Source organism: Panthera pardus, unplaced genomic scaffold (genome assembly GCF_024362965.1).
Source record: "Panthera pardus isolate Hobbes unplaced genomic scaffold, ASM2436296v1 HiC_scaffold_25, whole genome shotgun sequence".
NCBI lineage: Eukaryota > Metazoa > Chordata > Mammalia > Carnivora > Felidae > Panthera > Panthera pardus.
In genome coordinates this window covers 42,906,796-42,932,810 of record NW_026526821.1, presented here as the reverse complement: position 1 = coordinate 42,932,810, position 26,015 = coordinate 42,906,796, and the positions used below count along the sequence as shown (strand labels likewise).

Below are 26,015 nucleotides of genomic sequence, written 5' to 3'. Positions count from 1 at the left end.
CTGGACACGCGAGTGCTGTAAAAAGGGAACCCTTGTGCACTGCTGGTGGGAATGTAAACTGGTGCAGCCACTATGGAAAACAGGATGGAAGTTCCTCAAAAAATTAAAAATAGAACTACCAGATGATTCAGCAATTCCACTTCTGGGTATTTATCTAAAGAAAGCGAAAATGCTAATTCAAAAAGATACATGCACCCTCATGTTTATTGAAACATTATTTACAGCAGCCGAGACATGGAAACAACCTGAGTGTCCATAGATGGATGAATGGACAAAGAAATTGTGGCATACACATAAAATGGAATATTACTCAGCAACAAAAGCAAATCTTGCCACGTGCAACATAAATGGAACTTGAGGACATCATGCTAAGTGAAATACGATGGAGAAAGACAAATATCATATGACCTCAGTTATATGTCAAATCTAAAAAACAAATGAATAAAAACAAACTGAGCCCATAGATACAGAGAACAGATTGGTGGTTGCCAGAGGTGAGGGGTGGGAGTGGAGGAAATGGATGAAAGGGGTCAAAAGGCACAAACTTTCGTTTATAAAATAAATAAGTCACTGGGACTTATGTCCAGCATGGTGACTCTAGTCAATAATATCGTATTATAGGGGCACCTGAGTGGCTCAGTCAGTTAAGCACCCAACTCTTGATTTCGGCTCAGGTCATGATCTCGCGGTTTGTGAGTTCAAGGCCCGTGCCGGGCTTTGTGCTGACAGCGCAGAGTCTGCTTGGGATGCTGTCTTCTTTTCTGTCTGCCTCTCCCTCTCTATCTTTCTCTCTCCAAATAAATAAAAATAAACTTAAAAAAAGATCTTGTATTGTGTATTTGAAAGTTGCTTAGACAGTAGATCTTCAAAGTTCCCATCACAAGAACAAAATTTGTTACTATGTGTGATGTTGGATGCTAACTAGACTTACTGTGGTGATAGTTTCACAATATAAACAATTATTAAATCATTATGTTGTACACCTGAAACTAATATGATGTATATGTCCATTTATACCTCAATTTAAGGCGGTGGGGGGGGAAGGATCCACTGGTGGAGACATGATTTCCAGTCCATGTAAACCTGGCTGAAAATGTTAGGGTGTGGTCCCCAGTCTCTTCCCTTCTGGAACTTGATTGCTGATGGCAGATGTGCAACCAAGTCATGCTTGGTGCTGGTCCTGCTCGCGTGAGTCAGATACACACAGCCCACCCTGCTCACAACATCTACTTCTCCACCTGGCCTTTGGATAGAGTCCCCTGGAAGTGACCAAAGAGACACATCTGCCACCCTGCTCTGACACAAAGGAAGACTTGAAAAGCCCTTTGCACATCTTGGGTTCTGAGCCATTGCTGTATGCTCAGTGCTGCTGCCCTGAGTGGTGGCACAGGGGCAGGAAAGAGTCAAGCCAGGGCATTGGCTGGACCTGTGTTTGATGTTGGCTTTGCCCCTGACTAGCCAGGAACCTGGACCTGAACCCACCTGTCCATTACCACCACCACATAAGGAGTTCTCACTATGGATAGACAAGGCACATTGAATCTTCAAATGTGTATGTGTATGTGTGTGCATGTGTGTGTGTGTGTGTGTGTGTGTGTGTGTGTGTGTCTACATACTCTGGAACTCATTTTTGGCCCACTTAACGGATGACAAAACTGAAGCTCTTAATAACACATCCGCGACTGTGTACTTGGCAAGGAGAGGAGCTTGAATCCTTCATGTTGAGGTTACTACCAAGTAACCAATGGCCGCTCTCTATGCTTTGCAACTGTGGGCCATCGAGTGGCTTAGAAGCACCACACATGAAGGGCTCAGACCAGAGAGGTCCTCAGAGATGTTGTTGTTATAATCAGCACCTCACCCCACAGCTCTGACGCACAATCTCTGTCTGGATTTACAGAGCACACTTGGCCCCAGGAACCTCATTTCCCCCAGCCCCTCCTGCCCGGCACTCGCAGGGCCCTGGCTGTTGCTCTCTTCCACGTTTGGCCAACCTTCAAGCCTCTTCAACCTCAAAATGCTGCCATCTTGCCAGTTGGGTGGCTATGTTTTTCCAAGTCCAGACCCACAGGGCTTTCTGCCCCATCAGTGGATCCCATCGGCCCGACAGCCCCAAGGGAAAGGTCCCAGGCAGGGGTCTGTGGCCCCTTACAGAAGCCAAGAGCCATTGCAGGGGGTGTCTGAGGGAGAGGAAAGCAAACACCCTCCAGAGGGAAGGAAAACAACCAGTGCTGGGGGACAGGCCGCCCTGAGCTACAAGGCAACGCTTCCATGCAGGATCAGATTTGTCACTGTCACGGCAGCTAGGGAGAAGCTCCATATTAACTAGTTACATTAACTTGCCTAAAACACTTTCCCCTCCTCTGCCTTAGCTGTTTCATCTATAAAATGGGTGAGGTGGAGTTAGGTTGATAATTTTCTAAAGTGTGCTCAAAAGAACATTAGCCTCTCATCTTCCCCTCACTCTTGAAGATTTGTAGCATAGTCCAGCTTAGTCAAGGCCCTGACAAGTCCTGTGCAGCAAGGAACTGCTGTCTTGGCTTAATGCACCATCTTCTAAGCTTCCTGGACCAGAAAGCTTTTTAGGTGACATCAATTAACATCCCTTTGGCCAGTGTTCTGCGGAACATGCCTTGGCTAATTCCCAAGTCCTTTCTGGTAGTCTCAGCTCCTGAGTCTGTGCTGGGGTCCGGAGGGCCTGGTTGGCTACGGGCCACCTGAAATTGATAAGGCCCCTGCCCTCTGCTTCCCCGGCCATCACAGAACATCTGTTTTGCATGGCCAACTGTGGCGAGTTCTTGACTTCTCAAGACCTCTCTCTCCTTTCTGATTTCTGCACCTTTCCTGACCGCCTTCCACGTGGCTTGGGTGGGGCTGGCCTCACCACCTGGCTCCAGGAACATACCTGTGACCTAGGCCTGGCTGTTGAGGTAAAACATCCTCCTGGCCATTGTGATTGGTTTGTTACAGGCATGGCACTCCAGTGGGACGAACCAGAGAACTCCGGCACTTTTGCTGGGAAGGTTTGGAAAGAACTGGTGCCTTCTTCCTGGCATGGTTGCAAAACAGGGCGTTGTCTCTTCCTCTACTGTGGAAGGGCCTGCCAGAGAGATCCCTAGGGGAGGCAGAGCTGATGACGGGGGCAAATAATGCCTTGACAAGGTCACCAACGGGCTGGATCCAGGCTTTCCTGAAGCCATGGCACACTCACCCATCCTTTTCCACTAAACTATTTTGAGTTTGGTTCTAACCTTGTAACCAAAAGAGCCCTACCCCACCAATTTTACAAGCTGTGTGGTGGGAATCCAATATTAGCGGAAAGGGGGAAGGGACTGTAGAGCTTGGCGAAGCAGTGTGAGGGAAGCACCTGGGAAATGGAGTGGGATGGTTCCCGTGGCATCGTGTGGGACCAGGCAAGAAAGGACTGATCCCAGGGACCCTGGCAACAGTGGGTAATGCTGAACCCAATGGAATGATGCACCAGCGGTAGTGTTCCAGGCCAAACCTAAACATGGGCCGGCCCTGACAGAACACACACCAACACAGCCTTGGCCGTGATTCTGACGGTCACAGACCCTCGGGCGTGGCATCTCCTGGGAGCTTGTTAGGAATGAAGAGTCTCAGGCCACACCTCAGACTTACTAAATCAGGATCTGCATGTTAACAAGGAGCCCAGGGGTGCGTGTGCACAGCCCCGTTTGAGAAGCACCACTATGGGGTTATTGGTAGTGACTGTGGTAGCATGCCAAGATGGCCACCATCAGCTTCTTCCTTCCTGTTTGCCCACCCACTGGGGGGTGGGCAGTGTCTTCGTGCCTTTTATCTGGGCTTGCCCAGGAGTTGCTTGGAGCAACAGAATGCGGTGCCCTGGTGGTGCCAGTACTATGTTTCACCCCCCAAAAGCCTAGCAACTCTGCATCATCCCTCAGAAGCCAGCTGTCATAAAGTCTGACTACCCTGAGACTTCCATGCTAACCACATGGAGATGCCATATGGAGGCCCTGTGAGTTCCAGAAAGGTGAGGGAGTGACCTTCGCCAATGCCATGCAGAGCTGAGTCCTGCCCAAATTCCTGACTCGTGGGATTGGGAGAAATAATTGATCATTGCTGTATTAAGCCATTAAGTTTTGGGTTACACAGCAAAAGCCTACTGAAGTAGCGACTATCTTTCCTCTTGCAGGGTGTTCACTTGCTCTAGACACTGCTGAGCACATTCCACCTGCCAGATGCTGTTCCAGGCACTGTTCCAGGTCCAGGGTGAGTGATCGTGAGATAGACAGCACCCCTGCTCTTGCAGGACTGAAGTTTTTGTCCAGGAAGATGGCAATAGGCAAGAGAACACCCAAATACAATGCAACAGAGTAATGTTTGTCCCCTCCCCTCCCCCTGCCCCAGTATTCATACGTTGAAATCCTAACCCCAAGGAGTGACAGTAAGAAGACAGGGCCTTTGGGAGGTGATTAGGTCATCAAATGATTAGGGTGGAAGAGTCACGAATGGGATTAGTGCCCTTATAAAAGGAACCTTAGAGAGGCTCCTGGGTGGCTCAGTTGGCGAAGTGTCCTACTCTTGATTTCAACTCAGGTCATGATCTCACGGTTTGTGAGATCAAGCCCCATATCAGGCTCTGTGCTGGGCATGGAACCTGCTTAAGGTTCTCTCCCCTCCCTCTGTCCTTCCCTCCTCTCTCACTCTCTCAATAACTGACTAACTAACCAAGTAACTAAATAAATAAAAGGAGCCTCAGAAAGCTCTCTTTCCACCACATGAGGTGACAAGGAAATGGCTGTCCACAACTTGGAAGCAGATGATCACCAGAACCCTCCACTCCTGGCCCCCTGATCTCAGACTTCTAGCCTCTAGAACTGTGAGATAAGCCCCCAGTCAATGGTGCTTTGTTACAGCAGCCTGAACTAAGACACACGATAATGTCTGAATTTAGGAGCAGTTTGGAGTGGGGGTGGGGAAAATATTAGACAACACAAGGAAGGCTGCTCTGAGGGGATGCACCTGATCCGGGCGGTGACGTTGAACAGGGGCAAACCATGCAATGACCAGAGGGAAGGGTGATGTCGCCAAAGCCCTGAGGGAGCAATGTGGCTTGTTGGAGGCATAGGCGGTGGTCTGTGGGGGGCGTTTGGGGGGAGGGGGGAGAATGAGGTCAAGAGACGAAGTCCCAAAAGTTGGCGGGGCTATAGCTACACTGACCGGTTCAGTGACCACGAGCCACACAAGGCTATTGAGGCCAAACGTAACATAAAATTACAATTTAGAACTCAGTTCCTCCGTCCCACTAGCCACATTTCGAGCCCTTGAGAGCCATACATGGCTCGTGACTAGCATATGGGACACTACAGATGAGAATATTTCCCTCAGTGAGGAAAGTTCTATCAGCCAGCGCTGGCTGTAGAACAAACCAGGAGTCGACCAAGGTTCAAGGTCAGACCACGTGCCCTTGAGCTTGGCACCTCATTAAATCCCTGGAGGTGCTGGTTTTCCCCAGGATGAAATGAGGCTCCCGCAGCCCAACAGTGGGGCTGAATTATCCACAGCAAGATATCAAGTCCACAAACAGTTGAACTGAGGTCTTACTGGGAGAGCATGTTCAAGGCTTCATCCACGGTAAACTGGCAGCAAAAAGGCCTGTTTAACTGACTTCTTTGCAACCTCATTTAGGCTGCCAATTTGGGGCTCCCTGATGTGAAAAAAAGAACAGAGCGTGGCTACTATTTCAGAGCAATGCGCAGAAGGGAAATTGCTACAATTAGCCAAAGCTGATTTTGATTAGCATATTTTCTTCCTCGGCGCATAACATCTGTTGGTGTGGAAACAGTCACTCCATCTTGTCCCGTCAGAGCGAGAGGCACGGGCAGTGAATGAGGCAGGCCCACGGGGAGCCCGACAGCAGCCGGGATGAATGTGAAGAGGGGGGTAAAAGAGCCCCTGAGGAGGGGCACCTGGGCGGCTGTCGTTTGAGCATCTCTTGATTTGGGCTCAGGTCATAATCTCAGTTTGTGGGTTCAAGCCCCGCAATGGGCTCTGTGCTGATGGTGTGAAGCCTGCTTGGGATTCTCTCTCTCTCTCCCTCCCTCCCCCACCCCGCCTCTCTCTCTCTCTCTCCCTTGCTCGCTGCCCTCTTTCCCTCTCTCAGAATAAATAAATAAACTTGAAAAAAAAATTTTTTTAAGGAGGTAAAATAGCCCCTGAGGAACTGGGCAAGTTACCAGAAGTTTGTCCTTAGGAAGGATAAATAGGAAAGTGTTCCCCTCTCCCACCACCCTCCCTGACCCTGCTCAGGCTGGGGGGCGGCAGCTGGAGGCCGCACGCTCTCCTTAGAGTCGGCCACACCGGCATTGTCATTTGCTGTTGGTGGCGGCTCCACAAGTTCTCTACCCCTTGGGGCGGTTACCCAAACATCCTCATCTGAGAAATGCAGACGATGACACCCACGTGATGGGTGAGGGGCGGATTACGGAAAATAACCTCTGTGACCACATTCGGCATACAGTAGGTGCTCCATAAATGCTGGCTGAATCATAATCTTCATGGGAAAGAGTTTTGGGAGAGGAAGAGAGATGGGCTGAGGGGTGTGTGATTAGCACTCAGGCTGGTTCCAATCCTGTCGCCCCTCATTCATCCATTCAACAAACATTCATTCTGGGAATTGGTCTGTGGCCTCACACCAACCCCCTAGAACCAGCCTGACCACTGCTTTCCTATCTGGGACCCAGCAGATTGCTGGTCTCTATGGTCCCTTTAGGCTTTCCCCCCTAACAAAGTTTGTAGCCGTCCTGGAAGGCCTGACCCATTTGGGTTCAAACATGGGAGCTTAGCAAGGTTTCAAGACCCAGATCCTGCAATCTGGGATTTGGAACAGCTTTTAAAGATCTTTTGGTTCAGCTCCCGACTGATCACAAGGATCCTGTCCCAGCCCTGCTGACGGAAGGTACTCGGTTTGCCTAGATGCTTCCAAAGGCATTCTTACTGCCTCGCAAAGCAGCCCATTCTATTTTCAGTGCGCTCTAATCTACAGATACGCTTGCCTGTATATGGAGTGTATAGAAATTCTAGGTTAATGTCCCTCTTAGAACACGGCACCCAGCACAGAACATAGTTCTCAGTTTCCATATCTGTAAGATGAGCACAAAAATACCTACTTCATCTTCCTGGTGGCAGGAACTCAGAGCAATAACAGAGATAGGGGGTCTGATACTAGTAGGCGCTTGTTTGTTCCTTCCCTTTCCAAACGAGGGCTGTTGCAAGTGGAGGATGCGGACCCCTCTGGCTCCAGCCTCTAGACCGTTCTTTTCCTTCAGTGGGGCCTGGGATGAGACACAATGTTCCCAGCAGGCCCGATGGACCACTACAACTTGGATTCCCGCGTGTGAGGGAGAGGATGGCAGTCAGCTCTCACAAGAAGACAAACCACCCCGGGGTGCGAGGCGTTCTGCGCCCTCTGGTCTCTCTGGTGAATGGTCCCTCTGGATGCAGGGAGCCAACGGACAGACAGACAAGGCAGCGGGGAAAGCTGGCTCTGCCTCCTGGTGCCCCTGCTCCGGTCCCCACTGTTGGCTGTTGAAGGCCTGGGTGCTGGTGTCCCAGCTGGGAAGAGCCAGCGTCCTCCCAGAGAGAGGGCCCTGCACCCCACCCCCACCCTCCTCTCGGTTGCCTACTCTTCCGGTGTGCGAACCCATCTACCAATTTCCCAGGATGGTCTCAAATCTCTCACTGTCCCAAGAGGGAAGGAAGAGACTTGAGACGTCCGGCGCCACTGGCAGTGGGATTTCAAAACAGCCAAGTAGGGAAGGCACAGCGTACAAAGAGGAAAGTCGTCATGCATATGGTCGGGGGCGGTGGGGGGGGGGGGGGTCTCGCATCCCTCCCATCGCCAGTGAAGCTACACCTGCTCCCTCTGCTGTAAGGGTGTCGCTGGGCCGATGGCTGCCTTTGTCCCCAGCTGGGACCCAGAGTGATCCTCTAGTGGATGTGCCATCTGGGAGCCTGGCCTCCCTGCTCCGAGCCTCTATCGAGCACCGAGATGACCTTTGCCCAGGCAGCCGGGGCAGGTGGCCGACTGGGGCTGGGTGGCGATTAGAATACCACTTCCTCCATTTGGCAACCCTGCCCGGAGAGGTCTGGAAAGGGGTGTCTGAGTCAGGTGAACTAGCTTCCCCAGACAGGCTCGGGCTTGTCCCGGCACACTCCCGGTCGCCAGATCGGATGAGCCGCTGTGAGTATGAGACCCTGGGGGGCTAGCCCGGCCAGCCATGGGCTGGGTCTCTTTCCATGGTTCTCAGGAAGTGTGAATACTCACCAAGAGCGCCTGGCGGGTCCGTGCCACAGGTCGACTTGTCTCCGTTGCCCTGGCCCTGTTAAGTGCAGGTCAGCCCTGGGAGGGTAAACTCACATATCCTGGGCCCAGGGGCAAGTGAGGCCTGAGATCCTGAATGGGCCACATTGTGATGTCACAGCACTGGGGTCCCCCACAAGGCCTGCTGTCCCTGATGGTATCAGGGGACAGGGAGCTGTTCCTGAAGAAGTAACACATCTGATTGGCACTGTTGAAAAAAAAAAAAGCAACCACCCTGCTAGGGCTCATCAGCCTGGGAGGCTCATATCCCTAACCCTAACCCTGCCTGGTTGGGTCAACATAAGTAACCCAAGTGCCTCTTTTCATTTTTCCCACACATTGACTTACAGAGGTACCCCCAACCCTTAGCTATTCCTTTGCACATTTTCTATGATTGATTTGAAAGTCCAAGGCAGACCCAGGACTTTTCCCCCACCGCCCACCTGTGTGTTCATGGTGTGTTCAGAGTGCAAGCAGAAGAATTTCAATATTAGCTCAGAAAACAAACAGAAACATGTAAATCTCCCCCACCCTCTCTCTTGAGTCAAACCTGTCCCATGCCTTTCAGGGTATCTTCTATAGTTTATATGCTCGCGCTGCTCTCCTCGGCAGGTGATTGGTAATTAGGTACAACTTCCAGTGAATAAGCCCCCAAAGGGAAGAAAAACCCACAAAAGGGGCCAAAGTCTAAAAGGTTTCTAGAAGTTCTGTCCCCTTGCTTCCCTGGTGCTTCAGGTTGGGAACAGGAAGTATTCTAACCAAAGAGAAAATGGCCTTGCCTTGGAGACTATCCTAAATTTTCGAGTCTGAAACAGTGGTTTTCAAGCTTTGGGGGTACATTTGAATCACCTGGAGGGCTTGTTAAAATACAGATTCCCCCCCCCCCCGCCCCAGATTTCCTGATTCAGTACATCGGGTGTAGGACCCAAGAATCTGTGTTTCTAACAAGTTCCCAGGTGCTGCTGCTACTGGTCCAGGGAGTACCTTTTTTCTTTTTAACATTTATTTATCTTCGAGAGAGAGAGAGAGACAGACAGAGCGTGAGCAGGGGAGGGGCAGGGAGAGGGAGACACAGAATCCGAAGCAGGCTCCAGGCTCTGAACTGTCAGCACAGAGCCCGATGCCGGGCTTGAACCCACAAACTGTGATAGGACCTGAGCCGAAGTCGGACGCTTCACCGACTGAGCCACCCAGGCGCCCCCAGGGAGTACACTTTAAAAAGTATTGCTTGGAAACATAATGCTGCTGGTCTTCTGGGTTTGATCCTAAAATAACACTGCCAGCTGATGGCAGTATTCAGGGCTGGCTGGGGAACAGAAAGAAGTCCTAGCTTTGGGGCCAAACTCGCTGAGTCCTAGGTTCAACCAGCCTGCTGTATTGAGGGTCTACCTGTTCACGGCCAGTGCTGAGCCATGTTGGGAAGGCACGGCTCATGTCTGTGCCCTGCCCATAGCCTCTTGGCTTTACCATTTCTGTGCACAAAGGTAGCCTGACTTCCAGCCGCCAGAGCCTGTGTCCCTTTGTCCGGGGGCTCTCCTCAGCTTCTGGAGCCCATCCTGTCTACAGGCAGTGCAGCTGTGAGCCCAGGAATCAAAATCTCCCCAGGAACCTCCTCAGCCAGTGACGTTTAGGGATTGGTGGGTAAATGTCCCAGCTCCTTCCTGCTCAGGTGGAGTCACTGGGAAGCACGCTCTATGCCATCTCCCAGGGGTCGTCACAGGACAGAGCCTCCATTGCCCAGCGGTAACTGGCTTGATAATACCCGATCTTGCTGCCCCTCCCTCTCCTGGCCCACCTCCCCGCCTCTCTGCCAGAGTTTCCCGGAATTGCCTCTAAATAAGCAACTTGCCCTTGAATCTTGCTTTCAAGGTCTGCTTCTGGGGGAACCCAGATCAAGGCATCATGGATAAGGAATGGTTTTTGTCCTTGATAAGTTCACATTTACAGGGAGAAAGACACATAGTGTGGCTTAGTAAAATCAGGAATTTCTGGGAATTGCTGGTGAGTGTCGGGTCTCCAGGCAGATGAGGCATTCTGCTGGTTGCCCTTAGGAGTGTCATCAAGGGCGTCTTAACACAGTGTAGGAGCTCAGATGACACTATCAGGGGGAGGCCAGGGGGAAGAAGGGGCCTGGCAACCTGGCCCAAAGGCCTTTTCTTCCACACAGGCAGGCCTGAATGGGGTACCTGCAGGGGACTGATTTGCTATGCAAATTCCTCTTGCTTCTACCTCCCTGGACAATTTCTCTTAAAATAGGAATACGGAGGTGCACCTGCACCATATAAAATATGACTCTTGTTAGGTTTGGGGGGCTGTCAGAATCTGGGGGAGGGGTTGGTAAGGGTCTCTGCTGGCCTGATAGGATTAACACGCTGTCCTAGGTGCCCACCCCCATGCCATGGCTGTGTCTAGCCTCACACCTGCGTTGTAGCAGGATTGATCCAACTCATCCCTTGCCTTTGCAGTGGGCGTGGCCCCCCAACTCATCCCACATACCCCTCCTCATCATCAGTGTCTGTCCTCCAGAGAACCCCCACATACAAACATACAATCCAAATGAAATCACTCCACGTGGCATCAAAACACCCTTCAAATCAAGTCCCTGGCCCCTTCAGTCCGACACTTACATATAGAAGTTATGGAACGACCAGTGAATGGCCCCAGTTGCTCCTTGGCCAGGCACCTTCACAGATCATTCTCAGGGGACCAGGCACCCCAGAGTTCTTTCCCCACATTTCAACTTGGCTAGAGGGAGAATAAAGCCTATCAACCTGGAACATTGTGTTAATGATATTATCAACCTTTTCGGCATTACCCAAGACTCAGAAAATAATGGCTACCAAAGAACCATGAGCCTGGCCTCTAGACAAAAGGATCATGTACACGAAGGGCCCCAATTCCGAGACCTCAGCACAGAGCTAAGAGATGAAAATGGGGGGCTCAGCTTGTGCCTTCAAAGACAACAGTCTCGACATCCATCTCCTATTTTACACTCCCAAAGCCACAAAAATGCCTTCGACCTCATCGTTTTATTTTGTGATTAATTTGTGACATAATTTAAAATATGGGAGAAACATGTGCATTCATGTGTTAATTTCAGTGCTTTTTTTTTAGAAATGTGGGAAATTGGAAATCATGTAAATGTCTAAAAGAGGAATGATTGAATAAATTGTAGAGAATCCCCATGTTAGAGTATTAAGACCATTAATAAAATGATCATTAGGACCATGGGGAAACAGAAAAGAACGGTATTATTAAGTATAAATTTAAAAGGCAGAGTCTACAAACAATTACAACTATGGAAACACTTGCCTGTGAAAAAATACTCAACATCACTAATGACCAGGGAAATGCAAAAAGACTAGAGCACACTCACAAGCATGGCTATAATCAAAAAGAATAGCAATACTAAGTGTTGGTAAGAACGTGAACTTGAACTTCCATACGTTGTAAAATAGTACAACCACCTTGGAAAAGTGCTTGGTAGTTTGCTCTAAACATACAGATCTACGAAATGACCCCGCAAATCCACTCCCAGGTATTTACTCAAGAGAAATGAAAACCCCTCCAACAGTAGTACAAAAGTGTTCATAACTGCTTTATTCACAATGTCCCCCAACCAAAAACAACGCAAATGTTCAATAACAAGTGAATAACAAATTCTTGTAAATGTTTATAATGGAACATTAGTCAGCAATGAACACAAAGTCCTAGCGCCTACATGATCATGTGATAAACCTCAAAGACACCCTGAACAGCAGAGGCCAGAGACAAAGGGGACATACTTGATTCCACGAAGTTCTGGAACAGGTAGAACTAGTCTAAGGCAGCAGAAATGTTTAGTGATTGCCTGGAAGTGAGAGTGGGGTGGGGTGGGGTGGGGGATGGACTAAAGGGATAAGGGAACTTCGTGGTGTAAAGGAAATGTTCTAGATCTTTAGTATAGTGGCATTACTCAGGTGCATATATTTGCCAAAACTTGTCAACCTGCACAGTTAAAATGTGTGAATTTTAAAGCACGTAAATTATACCTCAATAAAGGTAAGAATGTGTGTGTGTGCGTGTGTGTGTGTGTGTGTGTGTGTGGTATGTGTAATATGACATATATTACATATCCATACATTCACATACATAGTCATATCAATACACACACACACACACACACACACACACACACACACACACACACTGCTTGCCTGGGAGTAAAACCCAAAAGGAAATACACTAAAATATAAAACAGTTGTGTTTCATTAATGACATTATAGATGATTTCTTTTTCTTTTTCACTTCTTAGAGTTGCCATAATTTAACCTGTGTGGTTCTATGATAGAATAATAAATGTTCATTTTTTTTTTTCATCACAAATTTCTGGAAGCAAGCACTTACGGTGATGTATATGACACACTAGGTTTTTATTGAATATGTGTCTGATGACTCCTATGGATTTCTTTTCCTGTATGTCCACCAATCTAAATCTTCAAGCCAATATCAAATCTCACATCCCCTACTAAACCATTCATAATATCCTTGTCAGAAACGAAAACTGTCTTATATCATCCACCATCTCTTCATATATTGTTTCTCTTTAACCACATTGTCTGCTCACCAAGGGCTGGAATAATATCTTTATTCTTTGTATTCCCAACAATCCCTAGCACAGAAAAAGCACAGAAATTTGGAGAAAATAGATCTGAGCCAGCACAGCGTCACTATGTACAGTGGCACAGGCTGTGCACTGCACAAACTCTGAGCAATGACACAAATGGCTCCCCCTGCTGCATGAATAATGCCCTCTGGAGTTGTGCAAACAAAGTTCTTGGTCAGAGTCCCTGTCTAGTTTTGTGACCCTGAGGAAGTTACCTCCTGAGCTTTGGTTTCTTTATCTGTGCAATGGGAATGTTGAGATGATTGAATCGAGATAGTGTGTGTTCAAAGCCCTGTGCAAACTATGTGTTATCTCTACAATGTTAGATGTGATGATTCTCATAATAAATCTGGTCACTGCCTTTACATCTTGCTCATTACCACCACTTCCTCATCAGCTTTTCCTCAATTCCCTGAAATTGTCAAACATGTTCCTGTTTCAGGGCCTTTGCACATGCTGTTCTCTCTCCCTAGAAGACTTTTGTGCCCACATCTTCTGGCAGATGGTTCCTTTGGGTGATTCAGATTTCAGCTGCAACGTCACTTGAGGCTTTACCTAAGCTTCCTAAAATAGCCTCCTCCCCGCTGTCATTTACTATCTTGTCACCCTGTGGTATTAATATCTGAAATTATTTTATTTGTTTAAGGCTGATTGTCCACCTCCCATCCCAAACCTTGTTGTGTAGAGGGTCTATGTCTGTTTTGTTCATGCCCTATCTCAAAAATCATTTACTGAATGAATGAACAAATACTTATTGGTAAGTAGGCGACATGCCGTATTTATTCAGTTCAGTCTGCCAACTGTTTTCCAAAAACCAGAGACTGTGAGGCAAACACGGCTTGTTCCCACCTCTGCTGAGAGTGGAAACCCACCCTAGTGGCTGAGGGAATCTGGCTAAGATGCGCCCGGCAGCCGCAGGTCTGAACATTTGCCGCTGACGCTGTGCCGGGTAAGGCTCCAAGTCAGCCACCGTGTCGTGAGGACACGGGGAATAAGGAGGGCATTGTGCTGCCCACGGAGACGGATGCTTCCGAGAACGGCTTGGGAAAGCACCTCCCTCCGACTGGACACACCTCTCCCAGCCAGGTACTTTGTTCCTTTCTCTCTTCCCTTTTTCTTTCCCCGACTGTGAGCAAGGATTTCAGGCCAATCAGCCTTACCTTTGTTCCTCCTAGCTCTCATTGTGGGGTTTCTTTAAAGTTCTGTGTTGGCATAAGCTCCGTCAGCGCCACGGTGGAATTTTCTGATCCATGCCAAAGATGGAGCTCATTAGTTTCCTTGCCTGGAAGAAAGAAAACACTTCTTTAGGAATTGGCGTGTTTAGCGTTCTGCTGAAGGAGAGTGAGGCCCACTTGCAAGGAAGTTTAATGTAGGTTTGTAGGTGGGTCATTTAGGAAAAACCAGTGCACTGCAAGGTGCTCACGGGCCTGCAGAGACCCCTGCGTGTTGCCCACACCGATGGCTACCCACTGTCCACTGGCTGAGTGCAGGGCAGGGCCCTGGCAGACTTAACCAGAGGCAGGAATGCACCCCCACTCCCCTTAAAGTGCCCACCCAGTACTTTCTAGAAAGTTCTTCTACCATCTCCTTCCCTCCTCTTCTGAAGTGTGCATGATTCCTGGAGAGGTGACTCCTGAGGTCCTGCTTTCCAAACTGGAAAACAGGTGGGTTATCCCCAGTGCCGGGAACTGATGCCACCAGATAAAGAGCCAGAATCTTTTCATTTTATTTTTAGTTTTTTTAATGTTTATTCATTTCTGAGAGAGAGAGACAGAGCATGAGCAGGGGAGGAGCAGAGAGAGAGATGGAGACACAGAATCCAAAGTGGGTTCCAGGCTCTGAGCCAGCAGCAGAGACCCTGATGTGGGGCTCGAACTCACGAGCTGTGAGATGATGATCTGAACCAAAGTCAGACGCTTAACCGACTGAGCCACCCAGGCACCCCATAGAATCTTTTTATATAATGGTAGATAATTTAAAAGCTTATATTAAAATGAACTTTGTGTATTTATGAATAGAAAATGGTGTAGAAGGAAAAAAGTAAGAAATATTACCTTACGGGGTTGGAACTTCAGGTGATTTTTAAATATTTTTCATGATATTTTTCCTATATTATCTGCACTATGTATAGTATTCATATATACTGCTCTGATAAAACTAACAGTAAAATTATTTTCATTTTTAGAAAATCTGCTTTTGTGGATATATTTTGGAGAAGAATGCAAAAATATATACATGGCTATTTGTGTATACCTGAATGACATCCTAATACAGATGATTTAGAGCCTGGAATCCCCACTCCCCGCCCATCCTCAATATCTACCTTCACCCTCCCCTGTCTTTAGAGTCAGTTTGGTGCAAATATTTAATAAGAGACATTGCATGGAGGGGCCTGGGTGGCTCAGTGGGTTAAGCATTCAACTTTAGCTCCGATAGTGGTCTCGAGGTTCATAGGTTTGAGCCCCACATCGGGCCCTGTGGTGACAGCTTGGGGCCTGGAGACTGCTTTGGATTCTGTGTCTCCCTCTCCCTCTCTCTGCCCCTGCCCTGCTCATGCTCTCTTTCTCTCTCTCTCAAAAATAAACCTTAAAAATAAAAAGAGACATTGCATGGTAAGTCAGTAAGACTTTAGCGTGATTTAGTCTGAGTTCATCTCCCTCTCCCTCTCTCTCTCCCTCACTCACACACACACACACACACAACACAGATAGTTCCTAGAACTCTGAAAGAATCCATGGACTCCCAGTATAATGACACTGGAAGAAGAAACCAAAGTTGCCTAAATTAAACCAGCTAACTGATTTCTGCCCAGGCCTGGACTTTTTCTGACGACAGTGACCATTAGCAGTCTGAAGAGGAATGTCAACGGCGTTACAGGCAATGTTCTCATCCCACCAAATCTAATTTTTCTGCAGTGCACATTCAGATCAGTGGAGACTGGGCGGTCGTGCTGAGCCAAGACAGGCGGCTTGATGTATGAGCTGGTTGGGGGGCCTGCCAAACCGAAGCAGAGAGCTCAACTCAACCGCCCTAGCAGGCTCTTTCTGAATTTCTCATACTTCTTTTTTTTTTTTCTGCTTCTGGTTAAAGACCTTCTTCAAAATTCTCACTAATGATTTTTTAAAAAAAAATCTGATTAACAGAGTTTGAGAAGAGCCATGCGATGATTAAGTGGTTGGGAAAAGACGTGGAAGAAAGGCTCAAGGACCCACACTTTTAAAGTCTGGAGGGGAGAACCTGGAGGAGGGTATAGAATAATGATTTTTAAGTGCCAGGCACTTACTAATCAACTGACATGCACTCTGTGAACACTTAGCAGATGCCAGGTCTTGAGCGGGGTGCCTTAGCTCTGCCCTAGAGCTGGGAAGAGTAAGGGTTTAAAAAGTAAGTACACAGTGACGTGGGAGTGATTTAAGATCGACAAAAGAGGGATGCCTGGGTGGCTCAGTCAGTTAAGCATCTGACTTTGGCTCAGGTCATGATCTTGCAGTTCTTGGGTTCGAGCCCTGCATCTGGCTCTGTGCTGACAGCTCAGAGTCTGGGGCCTGCTTCAGATTCTGTGTCTCCCTCCCTCTCCACCCCTCCCCTACTTACTCTCTCTCAAAAAATGGATAAATATTAAAAAAAGTTTTTTCTTAAGACCAAAGAAAGGACTTCCCCAACCTGAAGCAGCTCGTTGCAGAACTGAAATCCCAGGGAATCCAGAAGGAAAAACGTACGACATAGGCCTTTTCTAAGTTTTTATCATTGTCGAAGAGTCATGATTCCTGCACATAGACTCTGCCAGTGAACTCTGGTGCCCAGTTGTGTCAGAGCGGCCTCGACATGAGGGCGGGGAGGAGGACTGTAGCCAGAGGTTTTGTGGAGGAAACGGTTCTGTGGGTTCTGGAAGGACAGAGAGAAAGCAGGTTCGCACCAATCTTGCACCTCCACGAAGAGGAGGCCTGGCAAGCTTAGCACCTGATTCTGGAATGAGGGGCCACAGGCAGTTCTTGAAAGGTGGGAGCGAGAGATACTAATCAGAAGTGGGGAGAGCCTGCTGGGGGCTGAGGCACAGGGTGGGCGCAGATAGGAATAGCCACAGCTTGGCAAAGGTCGCAGCCAGCGGGCTACGGCATTCCACGAAAGTCTGGCAGAGAAACAACGATTTGATGTGGTGCCTCCTGAGGGGGCGAAGGCAGGATGGAAGCAGTAGTTTGGGAAAGTTACGTTTGCTAAAACTGAGAAGCATGGATGGGAAAGAGAAAGAAAAAAAAAAAGACATTCAGGTCTTCTCACGGTTCCTCTGTACCATTTCACTCTGTTTACTTTGGAGCATTTACCACAAGCTGAACGTTAGTCTAATGAATTATTGATTGCCTGCCCCCCTCTCTACCAGACTCTAAGCTCAGGGAGCATAGGGTGTTATTGGTCTGGTTCTCTGCTGAATTCTTAGCACCTAGCAGAGACTCTCGTGTGCAGTAATGCTCCGTAAGTATTTATTGAATGAATGAAGTAAATCAGGAATGGGGTGGGGGGCAAAATTCTGGACTCCTGAGGTCTCACTGCTGGTAATCACAGAGAAGAGGCAAGATGTCTAACCAGCTAGGCTGGTGAAGGATGCTTTGTGTACACGGCTGGAAAAATGAGGCCCCATCGTGTGTCTAACTCAGTGGCTCTCAGGCTTTGTCCCAGGATGTCCAGTGAGAGGCATCTAGCCCTGCCAAGCTGACCTCAGGGCCACGAAACATTACTCACGACTGGTACTTCCCATCGCAGACCGAGGAGGGTGATTCCAGACCCCAGAGGGGTGTGTTACGGAAAGATGCCATTTCTGGAGTCTCCGAGGCTTATTCAACTTTGTCATAAGTGCGAAGTCTTGAAGAGCTACTGCACTTCTCTGAAGTCACCTGCCACGCATGCTACTGAGGGGAACAATAACACCACGTCTCTCCTGTGGTTCGAGTCAGGATCATTTGCAAAGCATTTTAGAAACAGGCAAGTGCCAGATAAACATCATCCATCTATTCCGCACCCCACCCCCCCGCCCCGCCTCCTTGCTTTCTTTGGGTGCTCACAACCAGCCAGTGGGTTAGTCCTCATTTTTGCAAAACTCCTAACTCCAAGCTCCCTTCCAATGTCACCCACACAAAACCAAACACTCTTACCAGAGTTAACTGTTACTACCACTAGCAACCGTAAAAATGGGTGATTTAGGTTCACACTTACCATCTAATTTCTTTGTGTAAGTTCTATTTTTCTTTTGACAGTTATTCTAGTCCATCTATAGAGATTTTTCTTTAAGTGCATAATAAAATTCCTCTGACTTTAAGTAACACTACTGCAAAACTTAAATCGTCTGGGGTATCATAGGTCTTCCGCTCTAGTTTTTGCAAAAGTTGAAATGTGCTGCCTATCGAGTGGAAGGAGCTGCGTTCTCTTTTAAGACTTCTGAATCTTAAATTTGTGTTTAAAAGCACCCAAAGGGCCCTACCTTCATTCATTCGCTCATTTGTTCATTCGTTCAAGAAATGTTTAGGAGTTCCTGACCGACACGGTTGGTGGCTTCTCACATCCGGTCCGCCATTCCTGTGCATCTCAACAGCCTCTGATCACAAACACCAGCAACCTTCTTCTCAGGGCTTCATCCGTGGTGTGGGCTGGAAATAGGAGTAGCCTTCAACCAGTGGTGGATAGGAGCTGGTAAATAAGTACCCAAGCTTCCTTGCTTCTCAGTTTGGGTGACTCTGAGGCATAGTCCACACTGTCTCCCAGAGTTCCCTGCTGGAATTAAGGCTTCAGCTGCCTACAGAGGAAATGTGCTGACCACGCACTGCTCTTTGGCCGTCTTCCCTTCCTGTCTCACTTCTCCACTTCCTTCCTGGTGATTCCTAGGATCACCTTCCAAATAAACTGCCTTCACTCAAATCTTTTCCTCAATGTCTTCTGGGGAGACCCAACCTAGGGTGAGTTTGTGCAGAATCAAGGCATTGGGCTAGGTGTTCAAGGAGCATCGTGATGCATCAGATTGAGCTACTGACCCCAACGAGTTCAAAGTTCACACAAGGAATGAGATGTGTACAGAAATGTCAACATGAGCATGTACAATATCTCATTGTTCTAATATTTTCAAATCTCGTTGGGTCTCTCTCTCTGTCTCCCTCTCTCTCTTACACACACACACACACACACACACACACACACACACACCCTCTACTCTGGTCCAGATGACGGTGTGGAGAAGCCAACTGGCTCACGACAGCTGATTGTTACATTTTCAAGAATTTTTCAAGCAGTTCATTAAACACAGCCATTATTAAAAATTTTAATGATAAAGGGCGCCTGGGTGGCTCAGTCGGTTAAGCATTTGACTCTTTATTTTGGCTCATCATGATCTTGTGGTTCGTGAGATAGAGGCCCGCATCAGTCTCTGTGCTGCCTGCTTGGGATTCTCTCTCTTCCTCTCTCTCTGTCTCTTCCTGGCTCTCTCTCTCTCTCTCAATATAAATAAATAAACTTAAGAAAAAGCTTGTTACAAAATTTTAATGATATAAACTTACAATGAAATAGATTATGTGAAAAACAAAAGTAATAAATACTAAACATCATCACTTCCCAAATATTTCACTACATTTTACTATTTCGTATATCTTTGAGATAATTTATGAGATTATCTCTGTGATATATGAAGGCATATTGTTGCAAATTCCTTCCCACCTTTGTGTTCAGTGACTCAGTAGCTTGAAATCAGCTATGATGGGAGTAGTGACACCATTGAAATTGCCAATTGCTGCAAATTAGAAATGCCCCTTCTAGCCCCTACCTCCATAGCCAGTTGTTAAATATTTACCAGCGTAACATTCTTATCTTGCCTGGAATTTTGCAAAAGCCTACCAGCTGGTCTGGGGATCCCTCATTCCCACTAACTTAACTAATGCTAATGTAATCTTTTTTTTTTTTTTTTTTTTTTTTAAATAACTGACAGTTTTGTTTTTTTTTTTTTTTTTCCACGTTTTTTATTTTATTTTTTGGGACAGAGAGAGACAGAGCATGAACGGGGGAGGGACAGAGAGAGGGAGACACAGAATCGGAAACAGGCTCCAGGCTCTGAGCCATCAGCCCAGAGCCTGACGCGGGGCTCGAACTCACGGACCGTGAGATCGTGACCTGGCTGAAGTCGGACGCTTAACCGACTGCGCCACCCAGGCGCCCCACTAATGTAATCTTTTAAATGTGGATCAGATTGCAAGACTTTCCTGCTTAAAGCTCCCCACCCCCATTGGCTTCCCAATACCTCCTAGGGAATGCAGGACCTAGGTACCTTCCTGTTTCCCTTGCCTTTCTTCTCTTCCTCCTGGAGCTCCAGCCATACAGCCTTCTTCCTGTTCCCTGAACTACCTGCTAAGCTTCCAGCCACCCCTGGCTTTTTTTCACTTATTCTTCTTATCCTCGTTTCCAAGACAAGATCAGCTTTTTCTCATGTTTAGGTGTCAACTCAACCATCACCTCCCCAGGAGGGTTTCCTCTGACCATGTTCTCCATCACTAGATGCTGCTCTCTTTTTCTTATAGCCTTTTGCACCATTTTAATTCATCTTGTTTATTTATTGGTTGACTTGTCTACTTTCTCTCACTAGAATGTGAGCTTTAGGAAAGGAAACCCATTGCTTTGTTCATGGCTGTCTCCCCATCACTTAGAACAGTGACGGAAACATAGCAGATACTGAGTTGGATTCATCTGTTGGATGGATGGGTGCACATGGTTTCGTCTCTCCCCACTGTCATTCATCTCTGAACGTTCCACAAGTTGGTGGCTACCTTATCATCCACTCCTTCTCTAAAACTATTTCCCCAAGGTCCCTGGTGACTCCTGAGTTGCCATGTTTAACACATAGTCCAGTCTTTATCTTGCTGGATTACCAGGATGCATTTAACAGTGCTTACCATTCTTTATTTCTCGAAACTCTCTCCCTTCCACAAACCCCCATCCTCTCCTGATTTACCCTTGCCATCTTTCTTGGGCTCAGTGGTAGATTGCCTCGGTAGTGCCTTTCTTCACGCCTGGCCATATTTCCCCTCCTGTTGAATCTAGGCTTGTCGACGTGACATGCTTTGGGCAATAGGACAAGGTGGAAGTGACACAGTTGTAAGCCTTCGAGAGACCTTGTGTATTTCTGCTTGTTTTCCTTTGCTTCAGCTGTTGCTGAGGTGAATGCCCCTTTTACCTCCCTGATCCAGGAGAAGGGAGGGATCCAGGTGGAGCAGTACTTCTAAGATGCCCCAGTCAAGCCCAAACTAAAGGTGAACCCCAGCCCACCCAAAGATCCAGGCATGGGCCAGCCAAGATCATCTAAGACTTGAGCCTTTTTTAAAGCTATTGAGGTTTGGAGTGGTTTGTTATGCAGCAAAAGCTGATCAGTACAGACTCTTTTGTGGGTTTTCCATTCTCTGTCCAGGACTCTAGTCTTGGCTTTCTCCTGTCTCCATCCACATGCAGCTCCCAGCTCTATATGCCACACATGAGCATCTCCGTCCTTAAGGTTTGAACCCCCACTCATGTACTTGGGTTTCGGTGTGTGTTACCCACACTGGCCTCAGCACCTGGGCTTCACGCCCACAGAAACAGTGTCTCCACCTGGACTTCCCTCAGCCTCCTCAAACTCCACATGTCAATAAACATATAATAGCCTCTTCAGTTCCTGTCCCTTATGTGTCCATTCTCCTGGACACAGTGGTGTCACTCAGGCCAGGAACAGTGGCTTACAAGTGGCAAATCTCTGTCCCTCACCCCATGGTCACCAACCCTCACCTATTTCACCTCCTAATCACCCCTCCCAAAGGATCATTGCATCCCCCGCTCCTACCACTGTCCCATTCCTAAACCCTCATCTCTGGAGCTATCACAACGGTTCCTCAACCTAGTGGGTCCCCAACCAAGCTGATCATCACTATCACGGGAAAGAGAGTGCCAAGGGAGTGATGTCTGCTGTCATTGATCACAAACCTTCCCCTGAGTCACCACCACTGAAGGTCAGAGTTACCCCCTCCACACATAGGTACAGCACGCCTTCCGGTATCTGACACCAAATGCAGGAGTTACGTGCATGTGCCCTGAGCCAAACACTCCTCTTCTGATTAGCCCTGTGACACTGGGCAGGTTATCTAACCTCTCTGTGCCTCAGTTTCCTCATCTCTAAAATGGAGATAAAAAAGGGGCACCTGGGTGGCTCAGTCAGTTAAGCATCTGACTTCGGCTCAGGTCATGAGTTCGAACCCCACGTTGGGCTCTGTGCTGACAGCTCGGAGCCTGGAGCCTGCTTCAGATTCTGTGTCTCCCTCTCTCTCTGCCCTTTCCTGGCTTGCACTCTGTATCACTCTCAAAAATAAATAAACATTAAAAAAATTAATGAAATGGAGATAATAACTGTACCTCTTTATTGAATTATTCTGAGGGTTATTAAATATTTTTACCTATATGTAGGGCATCTCAAATAATGTCTGGCACATGACAAGATGTAAAAATGTTACATATTGTCACAATGACTTTTTCCCACATAACATTTAATTCTGTTTGTCATTTATCATCCTTTCATAGATGTCGATAAAGCAAAAGCTCTTTTTACACTGTAAGATATTCTCATCTTTCTACTCATTTAAAATAATATTTGCAATTTAGTAATAGAAAGCAAAGCACAGCCATGAGTTCATAGGCCATACCAGGTAATTACTCTTGTATATTTAGGGTTTCCTATGAAGAATGTTCTATTTGTTTTTAACACACAACGAAAACCCAATACGCCCTCTTTTTGAGTCAGGTTGATCGAAATACAATTTCCTTACAAACCAACTTCACCCTTTCAAGAGAGGGTGATTTGATCATGTGACCATCACTATCACCAAGATACGGACCATTGACATCACCCAAAATGGTTCTCTTGGTGCTCGTTATGATCACACTTTGAGACTCGTCTCTTCTTACGGTCTTCTGCAAGTCTTGGGGGTTCTGGCAAAACAAAACAACTCAGAGTTGCTCCTACTGCATCATGCCAGCTTGGGTCACCAGGCCTTTGTCCTTGCTCCTCTCTCACCAGGTGCACCCTTCACCCACTCTCTGGGCTAGGTAACTGCCACTTCTCTTTCAAGCTTCTGCTGTCACCCCCTCTGCTCTCCTCAGTCTAGGTTAGCGCCCCTGCCTGAGGGCCCTCCATCACCTCGGGCCTCTCTCTCTGGCCCTTTTACCGTGACAGCCCCTCATTGGACTATCATCCAGGGGGATGGCAGAGACCTGTTTCCCAGGCTCTAGCCTCGTGCCCGGCACTGAGCAGACAGGACCTGGAGGCTGCAGTGTGCCACGGGGTCTCTCTGCTGCCATGGAAGGCTGTGTGATTTGGCAGATATGAGCCTGCGATAGAAGACACAGCAGGGCCAGGGGCCCTGAGCCTGAGGGAAGCCCCTCCGGCTCTACACAGGCACCCCCATCCACCTAATCCTGGGGTGGTTCCTGTTTTCCCCAGACACACCATGGGAGAGCGCAAGATCAAGACACGCTGATGACGCTGAGCAGGACCAAGGCTGGGGGGCTCCGCGGGCACGTGGTGAGAGTCAGGCTAGGCCAGGCAGCAGGGGCAGTGGGGCGTGGGGGCTGCCCTGGCCCTAACAGAACCTGGTGGAGGGAGGACAAGGAGCAGGGAGGGAGGACAGGCAAAGGCTCAGGCCAGGCCACCTCTCCATATTGAAACATACACTGGGTTGAAGCCAAACCAAATGTCAGATTATGGGAGGGAACACAGAGCCCCTTTTGGGGAAGTACCCCTCACCCCTAGGAATCCTGTAATCCTTTGCAATCCTGTAATTCACTTGACATATTTATGGAACATGTGTTTACTGAGCCTCTACTCTGTGTAGGTGCTGTGTCAGGCTCAGCATCACAGTTGCAAAGAAGACACTACTGTGACCTCTCCACACCCTCCAGGCACACGCATCCTTCTGCCAAGGGCTTCTTGTTGCAAGCGGCTGCCTTTTTCTGCCAGAAGGCTTTTCTCTGGGGCATGAGACCAGTTAAAGTCCTCCCAGAAGAAGCCCTCAATCAACGAGGAGTGGGAGTGGTGGGTAAATAACACACCTCCTCATCCTGCAGGTAGGACGTCTCTGGGACATGTGCCACACAGTGTCCCGGCATGCCCAGCGATTCTGAGCCCTGGTTGCCCATACCAGTCACTAGCCTGATATTGTGCTACTTGCCTGACACAGCTCTCTCCCATTCTACTTCTCTACCAATGTGTCCTGTGATTACCGCCAAGTGAGTCACTTGAATCCATGTCAGGATCTGCTTCTGGGAAAACCTAAACCCACAGCAAGGCCCTCAGGGGCAGTTGAGCCTTCACCTGGTCTGCATGTCACTCTAGGCTATGCCCAGCCTGGTAGTGAATACCAGGCATTCAACAAACACCAATGAATGCATGAACGAATGAATGAATGAATGAACAATGAGTGACTTTCTTCTCTAAAACTCAGATTGCCCTAGAGGGATACATCCATGTTCAGAAAAGTTAACCGGTTTACCCATGGTCAATTAGAACTAGCTGATGTGGGGCACCTGGGTGGCTCAGTCACTTAAACATCCGACTCTTGATTTCAGCTCAGGTCATGATCTCACAGTCATGAGAGCGAGCCCCATGTTGGGCTCTGCGCTGACATCTCGAAGCCTGCTTGGGATCCTCTCTCTGCCTCTCTGCCTCTGCCCCACTCATGCTCTCGTTCTCTCTCTCAAAATAAATAAATAAACTTAAAAAAAAAAAAAAAAAAAGAACTACTTGATATGCTGGCCAGAGGCTGAGATTCTTGACTTTTATTTCAAGCGGGGGCTCACCGCTGGAAACAGACTGAGTGTTGAAAGTTAATCCAGGTTAATTCCCTTTGATTAATCATTAATGTGTTAAGGAACTGCTGAGATTAAAAATAGGAATGAACGGTTTAATTTCAACTCCGCCCCTCTAGTCCCTTACCATAGCTTGTATTTTTCACATCTTTCTAACAACAGCTAGTACCGCACCAGTGACAGAGCAAGGGGTAATGTGAAATTGCCCAACAAACATATATTAGGAACAGGACTCTGCAGCCTCAGGGGCCAGGGAAGTGGTGTGGAGATTAGGCTGCAGCAGCCCTTTTGGGTTTTTGGAGACCTTAATTTGAAAGAAGCTGGCTTTGGCTCACATTCAGAGTTGGCCTTAAAAGACCCTGATATAATGGTTAAAAACCAGGCCTAAAATTATCTTAATTGAAAGACTTATTTGGTTATGAAGAGACAGTGTTGGCTTGTATTGAGGGGAGGAAACTACATAATGAAGAAGTACTATTTGTTCAGTTTTCAGGGAAATGGGTGAGTTTGCTTGGGTCAGACCCCCTCACCCTCTTCCTTACATGGAGCCAAACGCCATAGGGTGGGTTATATTTATTGCTCTGCCAGTTGTGCTTTGTACCAGTAACTCTATTAGACTGTACTCAATTGCACCACCCCTAAAAATGGGTGCAATCACATCCACCTTGGATTCCTTGTGCACCTTCTGGCCTTTCAATCCCAATTCCTCCATTTGCTCAAGAAAATCCTTTCCAGTACTGAATGCCATCTCTTTGAAGATTAGAACTTGTCCTCTCGGGGTTGACCCCCAGCCGAACTTGTCCTCACACCCTGGGCCCGGTGGAGCCGCTGCTGGGGGGCGGGGGGGAGTGGGATTCAGTGGGTTTAAATAAGGCATTCCTCTCTGCTGTTGGCGGGTTGCGCAACCGCGTTCAGGGTGACACCCACCGCCACCTCAGCCTGTCGAGATCCAGGGGCTCAGGCCCGGCATCCCCTGTATTCGCACCTTCTGCAGGCTGCCTGGGCAGCGCCCGCCCCAAGGCAGAGACTGCGAGCGGCGCCGCGGGCCTGGGGTGGGCGGGACCTACCGGCGCCCCCTCCCGCTTTGGCGGGGCGTTTCGGCCCCGCCCCGCCCCCGCGCAGGGCCGAGCGCCGCACCGCACGACCCCGCCCCTCCCTGGCCCC

General features: G+C 48.3%; 1 protein-coding gene across 4 annotated transcripts in view; it reads right to left on the bottom strand.

Annotated features, from left to right (window-relative positions):
- The window catches only part of BANF2 (BANF family member 2), a 50,281-nt gene extending 31,645 nt beyond the window's left edge, over positions 1 to 18,636 (bottom strand). Inside the window, exons 1-3 of one of the 4 annotated variants that reach the window (XM_019462466.2) lie at positions 18,469 to 18,636; positions 16,715 to 16,880; positions 14,156 to 14,277 (exon numbers count right to left, since the gene is read on the bottom strand). The gene's annotated coding sequence lies outside the window, so the exon portion shown is untranslated. Of the gene's footprint in view, positions 1 to 8,314; positions 8,535 to 14,155; positions 14,278 to 16,714; positions 16,881 to 18,468 lie in introns of those variants that run through there. The other 3 variants (XM_019462462.2, XM_019462461.2, XM_019462460.2) reach the window with 3 other exon arrangements.
- Between the last annotated feature and the right edge of the window lie 7,379 nt (positions 18,637 to 26,015).